Source organism: Mustela lutreola, chromosome 1, assembly GCF_030435805.1.
Source record: "Mustela lutreola isolate mMusLut2 chromosome 1, mMusLut2.pri, whole genome shotgun sequence".
Taxonomy (NCBI): Eukaryota; Metazoa; Chordata; class Mammalia; order Carnivora; family Mustelidae; genus Mustela; species Mustela lutreola.
The window spans coordinates 198,755,630-198,774,885 of NC_081290.1; the positions used below are offsets into that span (position 1 = coordinate 198,755,630).

General features: G+C 35.7%; 1 long non-coding RNA gene and 1 pseudogene across 1 annotated transcript in view; one reads left to right on the top strand and one right to left on the bottom strand.

Moving 5' to 3' along the window:
- Nucleotides 1–19,256, bottom strand: part of LOC131838467 (uncharacterized) — a 46,087-nt gene that overhangs the window by 20,620 nt on the left and 6,211 nt on the right. The window lies entirely within an intron of this gene.
- LOC131822980 (U6 spliceosomal RNA) lies at nucleotides 3,296–3,391 on the top strand (annotated as a pseudogene).

A 19,256-nucleotide genomic window follows, 5' to 3' on the forward strand; every position in this document is an offset into this window, starting at 1 on the left:
AGCCACCCAGGCGCCCCCTGTTCTATTATTTTCAATAATGCCTTGGGGTATATATTACTCTTTAAATTAATCCAACCAAATTGTGATTCCTTGGAAAGAACAGTTTTTGAGGTGAGTGCTATTTGTTCTGACCCCAGCTGTCTTATTCCCAGTTTCTTTCATGTAAACTAGCCAGATTACAGTCTAGGCTCTACCTTCATTAGATACATGAATCTCCTTCCAACTGTCTTTTTTTTTTTTTGAAAGATTTTATTTATTTATTTGACAGACAGAGATCATAAGTAGGCAGAGAGGCATGAGGGGGTGGGTGGGAGTAGGCTCCCCACTGAGAAGAGAGCCCAATGCAGGGCTCCATCCCATGTCCCTGAGATCATGATCTGGCTGAAGGCAAAGGCCCAACCCACTGAGCCACCCAGATGTCCCTCCTTGGCGTCGCTCCTTCCAACTTTCTTATGCAGCAGTTACCACTGTTCTTGAAAGTGTCAGTAGAATTACACTGTTCTCTATTGTGTTGCAAATGAAATCAATTCCTTTGAGGAAAAAAATCAAGAAGTATCTGTTTTATGGCATGCTTCTTCCTCTAAACAAAATCTCTGAACTAAGGTTCTGGACCTGGGCGTAGAGATTATGGCAGTCATTTTTCTGGGTGACATTCTCACTTTAGAATCTGAACAGTCAGTGGAGAAAGGTCAATACCCTATTGGTCTTCTCATCTTACCTTTCCTGGCATGCATCACTGACTCAAAAATGGGAAGGACTATTAGGGTCCCAGTGTGATCTTTATACCATGCCATGCCCAGTGTAAAGCCTCCATTCTGTAAGTGGGGATTAGGCAGAAGAAAGGAGCCCTATCTGTCAATCACACTCCCCTAAGACACAGGCTCAACAACAGGTAGTTAGCAGCAGGATGAGAAATGCTGAAGGTGTACTTTTTCGGGGTATGAAGCCCTAATGGCTGGGAGCTGAGTAAAGAAGGAGTCGTGTGTTCTTGGCTGCAGCAGTCTGGAGTGGAGTCTCTGCCTTACTGAGCAGGAAGGTGGGAGAGAAGGAAAAGTTTTGGTTCAAAATAATAGATGCTTACTATCTTAAAGAATTTCCATAGATTTTTCTTTTTTTTTTTTAAGATTTTATTTATTTATTTGATAGAAAGAGAAAGAGAAAACATGAGTAGAGGGGAAGAGCAGAAGGAGAGGAAGAAGCCGACTCCCTACTGAGCAGGGAGCCTGATGTGGGGCTTAATCCCAGGACCATGAAATCACAACCTGGGCCAACAACAGAGACTTAACCAACTGAGCCACCCAGGTGCACCATAGATTTTTTTAAAAAAATGTTTTTCTTCATTTCTTTTTTCTTTTTTCTTTCTCTTTCTTTATTGTTTTTAGAATAAATAACAGAGGCTTTAAATTGTTTTTTTAAATAATTTTCATGGGACACCTGGGTGGCTCAGTTGATTAAGCAGCTGCCTTCAGCTAAGGTCATGATCCCAGCATCCTGGGATCAAGTACCACATCAGGCTTCTTGCTTGAGAGGGAGCCTGCTTCTTCCCTTGCCTCTGCCTGCCTGTGCTCTCTCTCTCTCTCTCTCTCTGACAATAAATAAATAAATAAATAAATATTAAAAACTTAAAAAAATTTTTTACAATTTTCACTGGATTATGGAACAGTGGAACTCCTGATGTGAGACTGAAAGTAAAATTTTATTTTATCATTCTATCTCATTAATTTTACTTACCACTGTTATACTCTTTATAAATATAGATAAAAATATAAATACAAAAATTTAGCACATATATGTCACATGTGTTCTAATATTTTGAATAGGACCATTTATTTTGCTTATATGTATCTACCACCCACAGACACCAAAATGTAAGCTCCATGAGCCTCAAATTAAAAATCTAGTCTCAGAAACTTGCCGGAGACTTGAGAGAAAGCTTGCATCCATGAAACAAAACCAGAATGCAATAAAACAGGAAATATTAGAGAATAGTAAAAAAGCTCTTAAAAATTCAATATATAGGGGTGCCTGGGTGGCTCAGTCATTAGGCATCTGCCTTCGGCTCTGGTCACAATCCCAGGATCCTGGGATTGAGCCCCACATCGGGCTCCCTCCTCAGCTGGAGCCTGCTTCTCACTCTCCCACTCCCTCTGCTTCTGTTCCCTCTCTCGTTGTGTGTGTCTCTCTCTGTCAAATAAATAAATAAAAATCTTTAGAAAAAATTCAATGTATAAAATCAAAATTTAGAAATATCTTTAAAACACTAATTCAAAAATATATATGCACCCTTATGTTTATTGCAACATTATTTACAATAGCCAAGATAACAAAGTGTCCATCAATAGATAAATGGATAAATAAGATGTGGTGTGTATATATATATATATATAATGAAATGTTAGTTAGCCATAAAAAAAAATAACATCTTGCCATTTGCAACCACATGTTTGGATATGGAGAGGATTATGTTTATTGAAATAAGGAAGTCAGAGAAAAATAAATACTGTATGATTTCACTTACATGTGGAATCTAAGAGAAAAACAAATGAATGAAGAAAAAAAGAAATAAAGAGATAAACCAAGAAACAGAGTCTTAACTATAGAGAACAAACTGATGGTTACCAGAAGGGAGGTGGGAGGCAGGATGAGTGAAATAGGTGATAGGGATTAGGGAGGGCACTCACCATGGTGAGCACTGAGTAATGTACAGAACTGTTGAATCACTATACAGTATACCTGAAATTAATATAATACTCCATATTAGCTATAGTGGAATTAATTTTTTTTTAATCTTGGAAAATTGTTAAATATAATTTTGAGATCTCACTGCTAGGCAAGCTGATGGAAAATGGAATAGAAAAGATGAAAAAAAAATTAGAGTATAAGTCCATAATATCCTATTGACAACCAATAGGATTTTCATGAAGAAATGAAGAAATTATCAATGAAATGTTAAAATATTTTTCATAATTAAAACATTTGTCATTAGATTGAAAGGACATTGAATATTAAGGAAATTATTATTATTTTTTAAAAAGGAGCCAGGGGTGTCTGGATGACTCAGTCAGTTAAGCAAATGACTCTTGATTTCATTTCAGACCATGATCTCAGGGTCATGAGATTGAGCCCCACCTAGGGCTCTATGCTGGACATAGAGTCTGCTTAAGATTCTTTCCCTCTGTCCCACCCCCCACTAAGAAAGAACAAAAGAAAGAAAGAAAGAAAGAAAGAAAGAAAGAAAGAAAGAAAGAAAGAAAGAAAGAAAGAGATTATCCAAACCAATGTACATCAAGCTCACGTGGGCAGCACATGTACTAAAATTGAAACAATACAGAGGTTAGCATGGCCCCTGTATAAGGATCACATGCAAACCAGTGTACCTCATTATGAAACTTCAGTGTATCAGGGAGAAAAAGAAGTTCTAAAATCATACAGAAAAGGGAGCGTGCTTGAGATTTTCTACTTCTGCCCCTCCTGCCATTTACACACACATTCTTACTCTCTCAAATAAATAAATAAATAAATAAATAAATAAATAAAATCTTAAAAACAGCAACAAACAAATATTATCAGGATGACAGCTGGGCAATAGGCCTGAGCAAGGCCAGTCTAAACTGGAAAAGGAGACTGTAACTTCTTTAAGGGAGGTCTTCAGGAGAAAATTGGAACTGCGACATTTTTCAGGGAGGATTGACCATAGGGAAAGTTTTATAAAATTATGATTAAGAAGAAAGAGCAAATTTAAAGCACTAAATATGCACATCTGATGTATTATTTTTGAAAATATACAAAGAACCCTTAAAACTCAAAAAGGAAAAGAAAAATTGAAAAGTGGCCTTACGATCTTAAAAGACACCTCAAAAAAGAAAATATACAAATGGAAAATGAGCATATGAAAAGATGTAAATATATGTCATCAGAGAAATACAAATTAAAACAACAATTAGATACCACCACACACCTATTAGAATGAGCAAAATTTCAGAAATTTGACATTAAATGTTGTCAAGTAAATAGAGCAGTAGGAATTCTCATTCATTGATGGTGAAAATGGAAAGTGGGACAGATACTTCAGAGGACATTTTGAAGTTTGCAACAAAATTAAACGTATTCTTATCCTATGACCCAGCAATTGCACTTCTTGATATTTACCCAAAAGTGTTGAAAACTTATGTCACAACAAAAAACGAAAAAACCTACACACAGATATTTATAGCAGCTTTATTCCTAATTGTCAGAACTTGGATGTCCTTGAGTAGGTAAGTATATAGGTAAGTTCTGGTACATGCAGATAATATTCTATTCAGAGCTAAGATGAAATGAGCTATCAAGCCATGAAGAGACATGGAGGAAACTTAAATGCTTATTTTTAAGTGAGGAAAGTCCATCTGAGAAGGCTGTGAACTATATGATATTCTTGGAAAGGCAAAACTATGGAGAGAGTAAAAGGATCAGCAGTTGTTAAAGGTTGAAGTGGTGGAGAGGTATGAATATGTAGATCACAGAGAATTTTTAGGGGCACGAAAATCTCCTATATGACACGTGTCATTATACCTTTATCCAAACCTACAGGATATCTAACACCAGGAATAAACTATGATGTAAACTGTGGGATTAGGGTGATTATGATGTACCAATCAATGTAGGCTAATCAATTGTAAATAATGTATCACCTGGAGTGGGATGTTGGTAATGGGAAAGGTTGTTCACGAGTTGGGGTAAGGAGTATGTGGAAACTCTCTGTACCTTCTTCTCGGTTTCAATGTGACCCTAAAACTGCTCTTAAGACAATAAAGTCTTAATAAGCAGACAGTTATTAAATAGACAGTAATAATAGACTAAAAGTCATTAATTAGGTCACCCTAATCATTCTAAAGACTTAATAAAGTCTTAAGAACAGTCAGAGAGAACATAACTGTTCTCTCCGGATTTGTGAATGAATACGTTTTATTTTGTTTTTAAAAATTAGGGACGCCTGGGTGGCTCAGTTGGTTAAGCAGCTGCCTTCGGCTCAGGTCATGATCCCAGCGCCCTGGGATCGAGTCCCACATCAGGCTCCTTGCTCAGCAGGGAGCCTGCTTCTCCCTCTGCCTCTGCCTGCCATTCTGTCTACCTGTACTCGCTCTCTCCCCCTCTCTCTCTCTAATAAATAAATAAAATCTTTGGAAAAGAAAGAAAATTAAACATAGTTAGCACATGGAGAAGTGTCTATTGTTTTCAAAAGGAAAATGACTTACATAGCAGTCAATAACCTGGTCTGCCCCTCTCTTTCACCCACTCTTCTAAGCTTTAGCCATGCTTAACTTGCCTCCATTTCTCAAGAATGTCATGCTCTCTTGTTCTTTGGACTTCACACACACCATTTAAATTTATCTCTAGTGTTTTTGCCACTCCTCCTGCATATGTTCCATCCTTTTCACCTGAATAACTCCTACTTATTCTTGAGATCTTGGTCTACATACTTCTTTCTCCCTGAGATGTCTGTTGTATGCTTCCAGAGTACCTTGTCATAAATACTCATTCTCAGATAATTATTGTTTAATTTTCTGTCCTCTCCGAAAAAATAAAAAAATTTTTAAAAATTTGTACTGTTCTTAGGTTAAGAACACATTGCCTGGCACATAGTAGGTGGTAATCAGTTACTAAGTATATGACTTAGTCTGTGAATGAGACAGAGTGTATTTAGTGCACTAGGAGGTTAGTCAGTGAACTTTGGATTTGGTTAATAAATATTTATTATATACCAATAATTTGTAAACATGGCAATATAATGGATAAAAATTGATTTTCAAGAGGTTTTCTTCTTTTCCTTCAAGAAGTTGTTATTATGGTGGGAGGGGTGGAGAACAGAAATACTGTTAAAGATTGAAAAATGCAGGTGTTATTTGAGTCAGGACCAGCTACCTTCAAGGTTTTATGTGGGTACATGAGTATTATGATTCATAAAGATGCCTCTAATGCTTTTTTGTTTGTTTGTTTTTTAAGAGAGTGACTGACTGAGAGCAGGAGTAAGGGGCAGAGGGAGAGGAAGAAAGTGAACCCTGAGTCTGCTCCATGCCCAGTGTGGAGCCCAACACAGTGCTTGATCTCAGGACCCTGGGACATGACCTTAGCTGAAATCAAGAGTTGGATGCTTAACTGAACCACTCAGGCATCCCAAATGTTTTATCAGTAGTAGAAACATCCTAAACATGAGAGTCTTATACAGTTTTCTTAACTTAAGAGAGTAGGTCTATTCTGAAACTGATATGTAAAATTTATTTTAGGATAAATGGCAATATCCATGCATTCCACGAAGATAAAAAGTCCACCCTAGCTAAAAAGGATAAGGAAATATACAGAGTCAACATCCTCAGTGGAAATATTTAATGTTTCAACGTTCCTTAGATTTTGAAAGATAATAAAAAAAGGTCTGAAGCACCACAAAGCTGGCCTTCTGGTTAAGTTTGTATCAGATAAGCTGATACAAAAACACCTTTTTTGCCCTTTGTCTTTGTCAGAATAAACTGCCTTCCTAGACAGATGGCAGGTTACTAAATGTCAGCTTAGCTTTGAGGCAGATTAATTCACATGGTGTCAACATAAATAGCTGTTGACTTGTGGAAAACCAAATAATTCCATAACAAAACCCAAATATTTTATTGTAGGCAATTTTGCTTTCAGATCATATTTCCTGTGTTATTTTTGCACTGTTTTTTGTTGTTATTACTACCAATATTTGCATGTAAACAGGATCTCTGTTGCTTAGCAATTCATTATTTCTGTTATTTCTTCTAAGCTGAGATTGGTTTAGTTCTCTACTAGGGAAGAGAGCTGTTTGACTTCTCTCCCATGTACAACATGTATCCCTTTTCAAATCTGGACATAAGTCTGTTTCTGGAACAATTCACTCAAATGTTCTTTAGACTTATATTTGTTTTCCAATGTTCACTAGAAAGGAGTTGAAAAGATCATTACATTGGGCTATTGTTACTTTCTGCTTCATTTTCTTTGCGATAACCCTTTCTTCTCCACTTTCCCTACTGGATCCCATTCCAGAAACTTCCAAAATCAGATTTGATAGGAATGCCTGAAATTGTTTTAATACAATTTTAATGTCAAATAATGTTAGAAAACTCCTATAGTGAAATGATCTAAGGATAATTAGGGAGGAGAGCTACTAATAAATTCAGTGTACCTATGAAAATCTCTTTATAAGAAATTTATTTTTTTAAAAAGTCTGCACACCAACAATGAACTGCACGGAGGGCTGCAGAATCATGGAAGGCAGCATGTCAGAAACTGCTAACAATAGAATCAGGAAGGTTAAGGCCCAAGAAAACAAAACATGCTTTTCAAGCTATATTTGGAACAGGAAGATGAATGTGGAAGGTAGTTGGGAGTCATACTGTAATGTTATCATAAGGAAGAAAAAAAGCAAAACTATATAAAGAGCATTTTGCTTCTAGAAGAATTGTGCTTAAGCTGAAAAAAGATACTTAGAAAATCATGATAAGAAATTTAAATTAGATAGAAAAGAACTAAGGAGCATTTAGCCGTTTTTAGTAGATTAATGTCTAGAATAATTTCTTCTCAGGGAATAGAAAGAATTTGGAGCAGTGATGGTCTCTAATGGAATTGATAATCTTGTAAAAGTGACAGAAAATTATTAGGTTCATTAAAGTTTAAGTATACAGATACACTTTATTTTCAAAAGGAAAAAAAACCTGGGATTCTTCAACAATAGACTTAACATCAGTCTCACAGCACAAAAGCTACACATGAATTTCTGTTACTCTATTGTGATTGTAAATATCTATGGTGTTAAAGGCACTTTTTTATTTTATTTAATTAATTAATTTATTTAATTTCTTTTCAGTGTACCAGAATTCATTTTTTATGTACCACACCCAGTGTTCCATGCAATACGTGCCCTCCATAATACCCACCATCAGGCTCACCCAACCTCCCATCCCCCACCCCTCCAAAACCCTCAGATTGTTTTTCAGAGTCTATAGTCTCTCATGTTTGTCTCCTCCTCCAATTTCCCCCAACTCCCTTCTCCTCTCCATCTCCTCATGTCCTCTGTGTTATTTCTTATGCTCCACAAATAAGTGAAACCATATGATAATTGACTCTCTCTGCTTGAGTTATTTCACTCAGCATAATCCCTTCCAGTCCCATTCATGTTGATAGAAAAGTTGGGTATTCATCCTTTTTGATGGAGGAATAATACTCCATAGTGTATACGGACCACATCTTCCTTATCTATTCATTCGTTGAAGGGCATCTTAGTTCTTTCCACAGTTTGGCGACTGTGGCCATTGCTGTTATGAACATTGGGGTACAGATGGCCCTTCTTTTCACCACATCTGTATCTTTGGGGTAAATACCTAGTAGTGCAATTGCAGGGTCATAGGGAAGCTCTATTTTTAACTTCTTAAGGAATCTCCACACTGTTTTCTAAAGTGGCTATACCAACTTGCATTCCCACCAACAGTGGAAGAGGGTTCCCCTTTCTCCACATCCTCTCCAATACATGTTGTTTACAAGGCTGATATCCAGAATCTATTAAGAACTCCTCAAACTCAACATATGCAAAACAGATAATCATGTCAAAAAATGGGCACAAGACATGCACAGACACTTCTCCAATGAAGACATACAAATGGCTAACAGACACATGAAAAAAATGTTCATCATCACTAGCCATCAGGGACATTCAAATCAAACCGCATTCAGATACCACCTTACATCGGTTAGAATGGCCCAAATTAACAAGACTGTTAAAGTCACTTTAAAAGAGAAGAATACCACACTGCAAATAAGCCTATCATCCTAACTAATTCAGTACTTTCGTTTTTGTTCATTTCTTCCCAGTTCTTATTGACACAAATGTATGATTTGGGGGGAGTTTTTTGTTTTGTATTTGCAGGTAGTGGTCTACATTTTTAAATGCCATTCTATAACTTTTTGGTATATTAATGTTATGTTTTTAAAACTTTTTAGATTTCACATTTTTTTATTTAATTTTTTTTTATTTGACAGAAAGAAACACAGTGAGAGAGGGGACACAAGCATGGGGAGTAGGAGGCTTCCCACCCAGCAGGGAGCCTGATGTGGGGCTCGATCCCAGGCCCTGGGATCATGACCTGAGTCGAAGGCAGAACTTAACAACTGAGCCACCCAAGCGCTCCCAAAGACATAATTTTAAATGAATATAATATCCTATCATATAGATGTGTGCTAACTTTTGTAGTAATTTATTTATTATTGAACTTTTTTGGCTAAAAAGCATTCTGAAATGAACATATACAGTATATCATTTTTCTTTTTATTTCTTGGAAAAATTTTATTTGAATACATTCCCAAAAATAGGCTGAGGACATCGAAAATTATAAACACTGTGTGGACCTAGACAGAGGCTACAAAATTGCATTGTGAAATGATAACAATTTATTTTGACATCAGCACTATTTTATTTTCATCTTGACAACCCTGTGAATTATGGCTCTAATTTAATTTCATGGAAATTTTAATAGGTATACAATAGAATTCAGAGGTGTTATGTGTATATACTTAGTTTTATGGAGGCTAAGGTTGTCTAATTTTAAACTTCTTTACTATTCCTTTATAAATTTTGTGCATTAATGGGAGCCTTAGAGGTTCTTTTCCAGATTGTGTTTTATATTTTACAATATATTACCTTATAATGATTTTTCATATTTGTTGCAAATATTACAGTTTTTACTTCTCCTTTGAGCTATTCTCATAGGTTTTAACTGCTAAGCAATTAAATGGGTTTGTATCTTTGGAATTCTTCAATTATTTCTAAAATTAATTTTTTTCTTGAAAAATTGTCATGTAAGGCTATTTTGCTTATTTTTCTATCTTTTCATATATAAAACATTACCCGGTTGTTAAATAAGGAACTCTTACTGTCGGGCACCTGGGTGGTTCAATCAGTTAAGCCGCTGCCTTCAGCTCAAGTCATGATCTGAGAGTCCTGGGATTGAGTCCCACATCGGGCTATCTGCTCACCAGGGAGCCTCTTTCCCCCTCTCTCTCTGCCTGCCTCTCTGCCTACTTGTGATCTCTCTCTGTTAAATAAATAAATAAAATCTTTAAAAGAAAAAAAAGAAAGAAACTCTTATTGTCAAAGTTTCAAGATATGAGTACAGAATAAAACACGAAAGTTTTCTCTAAACCAGTATAATCCTGATAGGCAAACATCACTGACAATTGTGTGTGATTATTTCTTTTTTTTAATAAACATTTATGTTTATTTGATTTGAGCATAACTGACACACAATATTACATTAGTTTCAGGTATTTTAGTGATTTCAGAACTATATTTCTAACGTTCTAACACTTTGAATACTCTCTAAATGTACACTTATATGTCAAAATTTTATATTTACATAAATGAAATTATAAACATTTTTTTAAGACTTGATCTGTTCATTTGATTATGTCTTCAGTCTCTTTTTATCCATCTCAGCCTTTTCAGTGATCACAGTACACGCCCACGGTATGAAAGTTCTGCAAGTTGTCTAAGCGTCCTTAATTCAAGGTTGCATTCTAATTTGGTTCTGAAAATACTTTATGTAACTCTTTCTTTTTTAAGATTTTATTTATTAATTGAAAGAAAGAGAACACGAGCAGGGGGGAGAGGCAGAGGGAGAAGGACAAGCAGATTCCCGCTGAGCAGGAACCTCCAGAGTAGGCTGGGTCCCAGGAACCTGAGATTATACCTTGAGCGGAAACAGAGGCTTAACAGACTCAGCCCCTGAGGTGTCCCATCCTTTATGTAACTCTTTGTGTACACATGTAAAATATTGCTATGGGATAAAGTCCTTGAAATGGAGTTATTGAGTAAAGAGTAAATACATTTTAAATTTTGAAAGATAATCCAAGTTGCCTACCTAAAATGTTTTATCAGTTTGTGCTCTCATCTATATATATATATTGACTTGCCTTTTCTCTGTATCTTCACACGCATTTGATTTCACTAGCATTTAAAAATGTTGCCAAACTAAGGAGATAAAAAAATACATACATGGCAGTTCCACACTTAGTAAGAATATAGAAGATAACACCAAACCATCGTGCCCAGTATGTCCATTATGGGAAAAAAGTTAAATTTTTAAAAATCAAAAGTTTTAAGACAGCAGAGTGTTACAGATGAAACAACTCTAAGGGAATTAAATTCAGATATGGAAAAGCCCTTTTCAGGTAGAGCTGACTTTCTTCTCAGGGAAGATTTTTGATGAAACAGGGCTAGATCACATACATAATAAGTGTTTTTGCAGGATACATGCTTTTGTCAGAGAGCTTTGTTCATGACCTTGTACTCTCCAACAATGTTACCACTGACACAGAAAACATAACAGGTATGTTATGTGATCCTAGCACAGCACTCAGAATTCCTAGGACTAATATAGCAATGACATGTACTTAGGATTTAAAAGGCCTATGATAACCTGGAAAAATGGGTTTATTAGAGACAAATCACTTATTTTTAGTAAAGAAATAACTTTAAAAGAACATAATGCCAGAAGTCTTGGCTTCAGGAAGAAGAGATTTGGGCTTTGAAGGTTCTCTTTGTTAAATGTTTTGTGGCCTACAATAGAGTTCTTTTGGTGAAAAATAAATACAATGTTTTTTGTTCGAATCTAACATCAGTCAACCAAGAACAAATTAATGAACATATTCTGATATCCAATATGATAAAAACCTTTGAAACCATTTAGAGGGAAAGAACCTATTTTATATAAATTTTACTATGTTAACTGTGAAGCTCTTTCTCTCTTGGTGGGTGAAAAATCAAACTCCACCCTTCTTGGGTTTTCCTCTCATCTCCTGGATTATACTGAAGTTCTTGGACCTTAATTAGGGCCAGAATGCTATTAAGACCTTCCTACCCATTTATCCATAGACTTATTTCTAAGACTCCATTGTTTTCAACTGCATATTCTTTTCAGATTTGTATGTTGTGACTTCTGCTTCAAGGTGGAACACTTGAATATTTGTCTAAAAAAAAACTTTTTTTTAAAAGATTTTATTTATCTATTTGACAGAGAGAGATCACAGGTAGGCAGAGAGGCAGGCAGAGAGAGAGATAGGGAAGCAGGCTCCCCGCAGAACAGAGGGCCCGACCTGGGCCGCATCCCAGGACCCTGAGATCATGAGCTGAGCCAAAGGCAGTGGCTTAACCCATTGAGCCACCCAGGTGCCCTAAAAAGAAACTTTTTAGTTTATTTGGTTGGCTAAAAATGATTCTATTCACCTTCACTTTTAAAGTATATTTTTGCCAAGCAGAGAATTCATATTCATAAAATATTCACTCATAAAATATTCATAAAATATCATGAATAGAGTTTGCTAATTTTTTTTTTGAATCTGTGCTGTGATGTGTTTTGTTAGTTTCTGAACTTCTCTGACAAGGTTTCTTTAAATATACTTCTGTCTCATATTCTCCCTTCCTGTTCCCCTGGGATTCTGATTGTGGGTATCCCAGCCCTTCTTATTATACCCCACATATCTGTTGTGTTCTTTTCTGTATTTCTGATCCTATCTTCTAGCTGGCATTCAAACTTTGCTTTCTACTGCTCTGTGTTCCAGTTCCCAGATCCTCTGCTTTACTGTCTAATTTTCTATTAAACCCATTTACTGAATTATAAATTTCATTTATTATATATTTCAGCTCTAGAATTTTCATCCAATTCTTACTCATAGATTCAAGTAAATTCTCTGCTGAAATGCTCTATTTATCTTCCATATTCTTTAAGGTATTAATCTTAGTTATTTTATGGCCCTGGCCAGGTGACTCTAATCTGAATCACTTCAGGTCTGTTTCTACTAGTCTGAATAGTCTTATCTCCTTCCAAGAGTGTATTTTTTTTTTTTTTTCTGACAGCCAGATAGAGTCCATACAAATCACCTTCACCTTTTTGTGAATGCTAGGCAAATATATTACGAGGAGAGTTGATCAGCTCAGCTGGGGATTGAGTGATTTCAGACTTGTTAAATTTGGTAAAGTTCAGTGTACTTCCATTTATCCCTTCTCCTGCTGTGTAACCCATCAGGGTTCAGCGGAGAGCTAGTGTTTCGACCGTGTCTCTTCCCTCGGTCTTTGTGTCTTCTAAGTAAAGGTGGAAAATTCTCTTCTTTTAGAAAGTGCTGTCTTAGCTCTTCAGCCCCTTCCCCATGCAGAGTTAGAATTCGGCAAATACACCAAGGAGTGAACTGGGTGGGTTAAGTGTTCTATTTGGGGGCACCTGGGTGGGCTAAGTTGGTTAAGAGTCTACCTTCAAATGATCCCCAAATCCTAGAATCCAGTTCTGTATTGAGCTCCTTGCTGAGCGAGGAGCCTGCTTCTCCCCCTACTTGTGCTCTCATGCTCTCTCGCTCTCACTCTCTCTCTCTCTGGCAAATAAAAAAATAAGATCTTAAAAAAAAATCAAAATAGATCTCCATTTTGTTACTCCAGCCAAAAGCTCTGATGATTACTCTGTCCCCAGCAATACCTCTCTCCCCTGAGTCAAGCTTAGGGTTTAACGGGACACCCAGTTAAATCTGAATTTCAGATAACAATGAGTTCATCTGTATCAGAAGCAGGAAAGATCTCCCAGAACAAAACAGTCACTTTCATACATTTCTCTCTTCTCTAGAATGTTCTTCCCTCTCAGCTTTGCTTATATCTACAGTGTCCTGATGACTTGAAGCAATTTTTTTTTTTAATTTGGCTTTTCTAGTTGTAGTTTATTGGAAACATTGATTTGCCATAAATCACTCCATTTTACCCAGAAGTGTGGGTAAAAAGGATGTATTCAGCCATACATCCTTTTATAGCACTGTATTATCTTCCGGTATGCGTATTCTTATTCTCCCCTGAAAATAAAAAAAACTAATGTGCTTTATATTTTCCTTCATCCATCACATTCTTATTGTCTAGCAGTTTGGGGTTTCAGTCCATGAAGCCCCTTCGAACCCTTCTGAAGCGTTAGATCTTAGATCATCAGTTCCTGCACTCTGTTCCACTATGATACTGATGACATTTCTAACCTAGTCCGTGAGGTAAGGAGCAACTTGGCTCTGTGCCTGGTTCAAGGATATGGACTGCTAAACCCATCCTTATACTTAAATCAAAAACAGCAAATGAAGCTACTTTTATTCATTCTTTCATGAGCTTGGCTCAAGCCTCTCAAGTCGAATTTTAAACAAGGCTCTGGCACACCCAACGTATGGAGCAGTTTTAATGTTCAGTATGTCAAATGAGCACAGTGAGATGATGAAAAATGTTTCTTATCCCATCCCGTGTTATCAGGCGGAACAGCCCCAAGACTTAAGCCCCATTCACTGCTTATTGATTTAGGTTATTAATTTCTAGGCCCTGTTTAAAAATGTTTCATATCTTTCCCTTCTTTTTTGTTATTTTAATTTTATCTATCATTAGTAAATATTAACAGCACAGGACCCTTCTCAGATTATGAGATTATAGTACATCTTGACTGGACTAGAACTCCAGTTCAATGGAATTTTCGTTCTTTTTTTCCTTCTGCTGATTTGGAAGATGTGTGCTCCGTTTCTATTCTGCCAGAGTTTACATTTAAAAATTTAACAATTTGAAGTTACATTTTTCTAAAAAAAATAAATTGCTGCCTACCCCATGAGAAAGGTAATGACCTTAGTGTATAGTAACTTTCCTCTCTTTGCATCTGGTAAGCCATGTTCATCTAATATTTTGATTTTTTTTCCTGATTTTAAACACAAACCATTATTTTTTAGAGTCAGTGCTATTTTGAACTCATCAATAGGTTTTGCCAATATTTTTGTTTACCGTGGTTCTATTACCATTGTTCTACATAGACTGTGCAGTTTATTTTTTCCTCTTCTTGATTTATTTCCTTCTGGCTAAACTATGACTTTTAACAGTTCTTTCTTGGAAGCATTGTGAGCCCTTAGATATCTAAAAAATGTGTTTATTATTTCCTCAATCTTAGAAGGCAGATATGCTCACCATTATACCATATATTGAAGGCTAGATTAGCTAGGTATAGAATTATATTTAGTTCAAAGCTATTTACATCTCAAATATGTGATTTTATTTTCTTCTGTTATCCAAAGATTTTGATGAAAAGTTTTATGTTTTTCCTGTTTGGGCACTCTTTATTCTTTACCATAGGTAACTTTTAATATTTGCTTTATACTTGATATTCTCCTGTTTGATTACAGTGTGTGTGGTGGATGTTTTTAAATTGGCTCTATATTTATGTGTCTTATATGTGACATTCGTACTCATCACTTTCTTCAATTCTGGAAAATTCTCATCAATTACCTTTTAATTCAATTCAATTACCTTTTACTTCTCCCACAATCTCTATATTCTCTTTCTCAAACTTCTTTGAAATAATGCAAGATTTTACATATTATATATTTCTTCACTTTAACTTAATTTTTAGTATCTTTTTCCCATGTGTATTTGAATATTTTCCTAAAATCTAGTTTTTAACTCTCCTTTGTTTTTGCTATTCATAATTATTTTTCTCTATTTTTCCAACCCTTCTATTGACTTTTTATTTTCAGTAAGTCTTTTTCAACTTTAACATATTTCATGGTTCTTCTCTGTATCAGTTTATTCATTTTTTTAATCATGTACTTACCTTGTGAATTATATTTCTTCTAGTATTTTTTAAACGTATTGTTAAATCTCATATTTCTATGTATTTGAACATAAATGATTCTGTTTATTAGATCAGTAGACTGTACTTTTAAATAGAGTCAGTCCTCATTAATTACAGAGCTTGTATTTGTGAATTCAATTATTTGCTAAAATTTATTTACAACCTCCAGGTCAATCCTGAAGTAGTTTTGCAATCATTTGCAGATATGCACATGATGTTCCCAGCTGAGGTTGAACAAAGTGATGCTCTGTCTTCCTGTTTTGGCTCTCATATTACAAATGTGTCCTTTTCATGGGAATTTTACTGCCAGATTTTTTTGCCTTTTGGCGCGTGTGTGTGCTTCTTGGTCGTGATTTCTTTGTTTAAAAAAGTCCCGAGTGTGTGCTGAAGTACTGTCTAGTGCTCCTAAGTGCAAGAAGGCAATGATGTGCCTTAGGAGAAATACATGTGTCAGGACAAACTTCATCAGGTATGAGTTAAAGTGTTGTTGGCTATGAGCTCAATTTTAAAGAACCAACAAAATATATTAAATAAATTTTCTTTAAACAGACACATACATAAAACTAAGTTATGACTTGATCAACTGGCATAAAAGTTGTGACCAGAGGTTTACAGGAACCCCTTCATTTCCCCTCAAGGCAATGATTCAGTATTCACTAATTCAGTGTTTTTGGTGACTTGATAATATGTAACTATGGTGAATAACAAGAGTGAACTCAGTTAAATTTCTTTGTATGTGTTAACAATTTGTACGTAAGTTTCTTCTGTGGAGGTGTACAGATTCACATATCTTTATGGGATAGTTTTCCTTCAGTTTTATTGAGATATATATGTCAATTATATCAATGTATGTCAATGTATACATTGTATACATTGTATACATTTAAGTTGTTTAATGTAGTGATTTGATATGTGTATTATTGTGAAATGATTACCACAATAAGGTTAGTCAACACACCCCCCACCTTACATATTCACCATTGTGTGTGTGTGTGTGAGAACATCTAAGATCTATACTCTCTTGACAACTTTCAGGTACATATAACACATTTCTGTTAACATAGTACTCGGGCTATACATTAGAGTTCCCAGAATTTGTTTATCTAATTGGAAGTTTGTATCCTTTGACCAACAGCTCTCCCTTTCCCCAACCCTCACACCCTTCAGCTCTCATTCCACACAGACGTTTCATCTCTAGTCCTTAATAGCTTGCAATTACTCTGGTTCCTCTCATTGGCTGTGTAGCACCCGCTTTCTGTTGTCACTATCAGAGTGGATTTGTTCTTCATTTCTGACACAAAAACTGCCATTTCTGCCATTTCTGGTCTGGGTATGTTATATATGTACAAGTTTAAGAATAGATCTAAAATTCCTATAGCTTTAGAACAGGGTCAGAGGGATTCCTACATCTATTGATTCTAAAATCTTTAACAAAAGTCCTGATTTTTACTTGAAATTCCACAAATAGAGATCAATTTCAATAACATGTTTCCCAAAGTCTTGTGCCAAAAAGTCATACCCTTTCAGATCTAGACACTGTTCTAAGCTCTTCATACTCTCATTTATCTTTACACTAATAACATGAGGCAGGCTTTGTTCTTACATTCTATTTTAAAGATGAGGCTATCAAGTCCAAAATTCAAAATTTCCCAAGGTTACAAAGCTAATAAGGAGTGATCATAAAAAGAATACACACTTCTAAGCCATGAAGCTATCCTGAGAATATATTTTTCAGCATGCTTTTGTCTCGGAATATCAGTTATCTCTGCCCTTCCTCCTTGGTTCTTATTTGTTTATTAAGGCCGTCCGGCATTTCAAATATCATATCCATGTGCATCTCTTTTCTGGGTTCCATAGTTGTGTGTTCTATATATCAGTTTGTATTGTTATCATCTGGTCATTGGTTTGTGTTTTCTCTGTTGAATTATAAACTACTCAGTGGGGGTACCTGGGTGGCTCAGTCGGTTAAGCATCTAACTGTTGATTTCAGCTTAGGTCATGATTTCAGGGTCATGATCTCAGGGTCGTGAGGCTCTGTGCTCATTGAGGAGTCTGCTTGAGATTTTCTCCTTCTCTCTCTCCTTTTATCCCTCCCTCTGCTCACACACACACACTTTCCTTCTCGAATAAATAAATAAATAAATAAATAAATAACATCTTTTTTAAAAACCTCAATGACAGAGACCTTGTTTTATCACTTTTGATTGATGGTAGTCATAAAAGTGTATGATTTAGAGTGGGTCATTGCCAAATGTTTTTGGATAAATAAAGCTCTAGAGAGGCAGACTTGTAAGCCATTTCCATAACCATATTGAGTTATTTTAACAGTTTAAATACAGTTTTACATGTGACTATCAATATAATGCTATTATATTGCAGCTTGATGTGCTGGGAAATACATGAAGTTTTGGAATCAGTTTAATCGGCATCTGCATTCTTTTTTTTTTTTTTTCTTTTCTTTTGGGTATATTTTTAAAGACTTTATTTTTTAGAGCTGCTTTAGCTTAACAGAAAAATTAAGAGGAAGGTACAGAAATTTTCCTCTTACTTGCTGCCCCTACATATGCAGAACCTCCCTTATTATCCACATCCCCCACTGGAGTAGTGCACTTCTTAGAACTGACTCATTACTATCACCCAAAGTTCATAGTTTATGTCAGGACTCGCTTTCAGTGTACATTCTGTGGGTCTGGGCAAATATATAATGACATGCACCCCATTATGGTGTCACAAAGAATATTCTCACTGCTCTAAAAACCCTCTATGCCCCATCTATTCATTCTGCCCTTCCTTCCAGACCCTAGCAACCACTGATCTTTATACTCTTCCCAAAGTTTTGCCTTCTTTATAATGCCATACAGTTGGAAGCATCCCCTACGTAATCTTTTCAAAACTCTTCCACTAAGTAATATACATTTAAGGTTCCACTTCCACTTCGTAATATCCATTTAAGGTTCTTCCACGTCTTTTCATGGTTTGATAACTCATTTCTTTCTATTGCTGCATAATGTTCCATAGCCTAGATATGCCAATTTATTCACCCACTGGAGGACATCTTGGTTGCTTTCAAGTTTTGGCAATTGTGAATAAAGCCACTGTAAACACCCCTGGGCAGGTTTTTGGTGGATATCAGTTTTCAACTTCTTTGGGGAAATACCAAGGAATAGGTGTTGAAACCAAGAGTTGAACATTTAACTCACTGTGCCACCAAGGTGCCCCAAGGACTTCGGCCTTTCTAACAGGTGTGTAGTGGCATCTCCTTGTTGTTTTTATGTGTATTTCCCCGATTACACTGATGTGGATCTTTTCTCCATATGTTTGTCATCTGTATATCTTTTTTGATTAAAGTCTTTGGTCTAATTTTTAGTTGGGTTGTTTTCTTACTGTTGAGTTTTAAGGGTTTTTAAAAAAATACATATTTTAGATAACAGTCCTTTATCAGATGTGTTTTGCAAATTTTACATTCATTTTTGCTCCCTTTGTGAGAAACAAGGATTTGGACAAATTAAAATAATCACTGAATTTTAGTCTCGCCATCTAAAACAGAAGGCTAATATGATTCACCGAGAATGGTTGGCAGTCTGTAAGATTGTC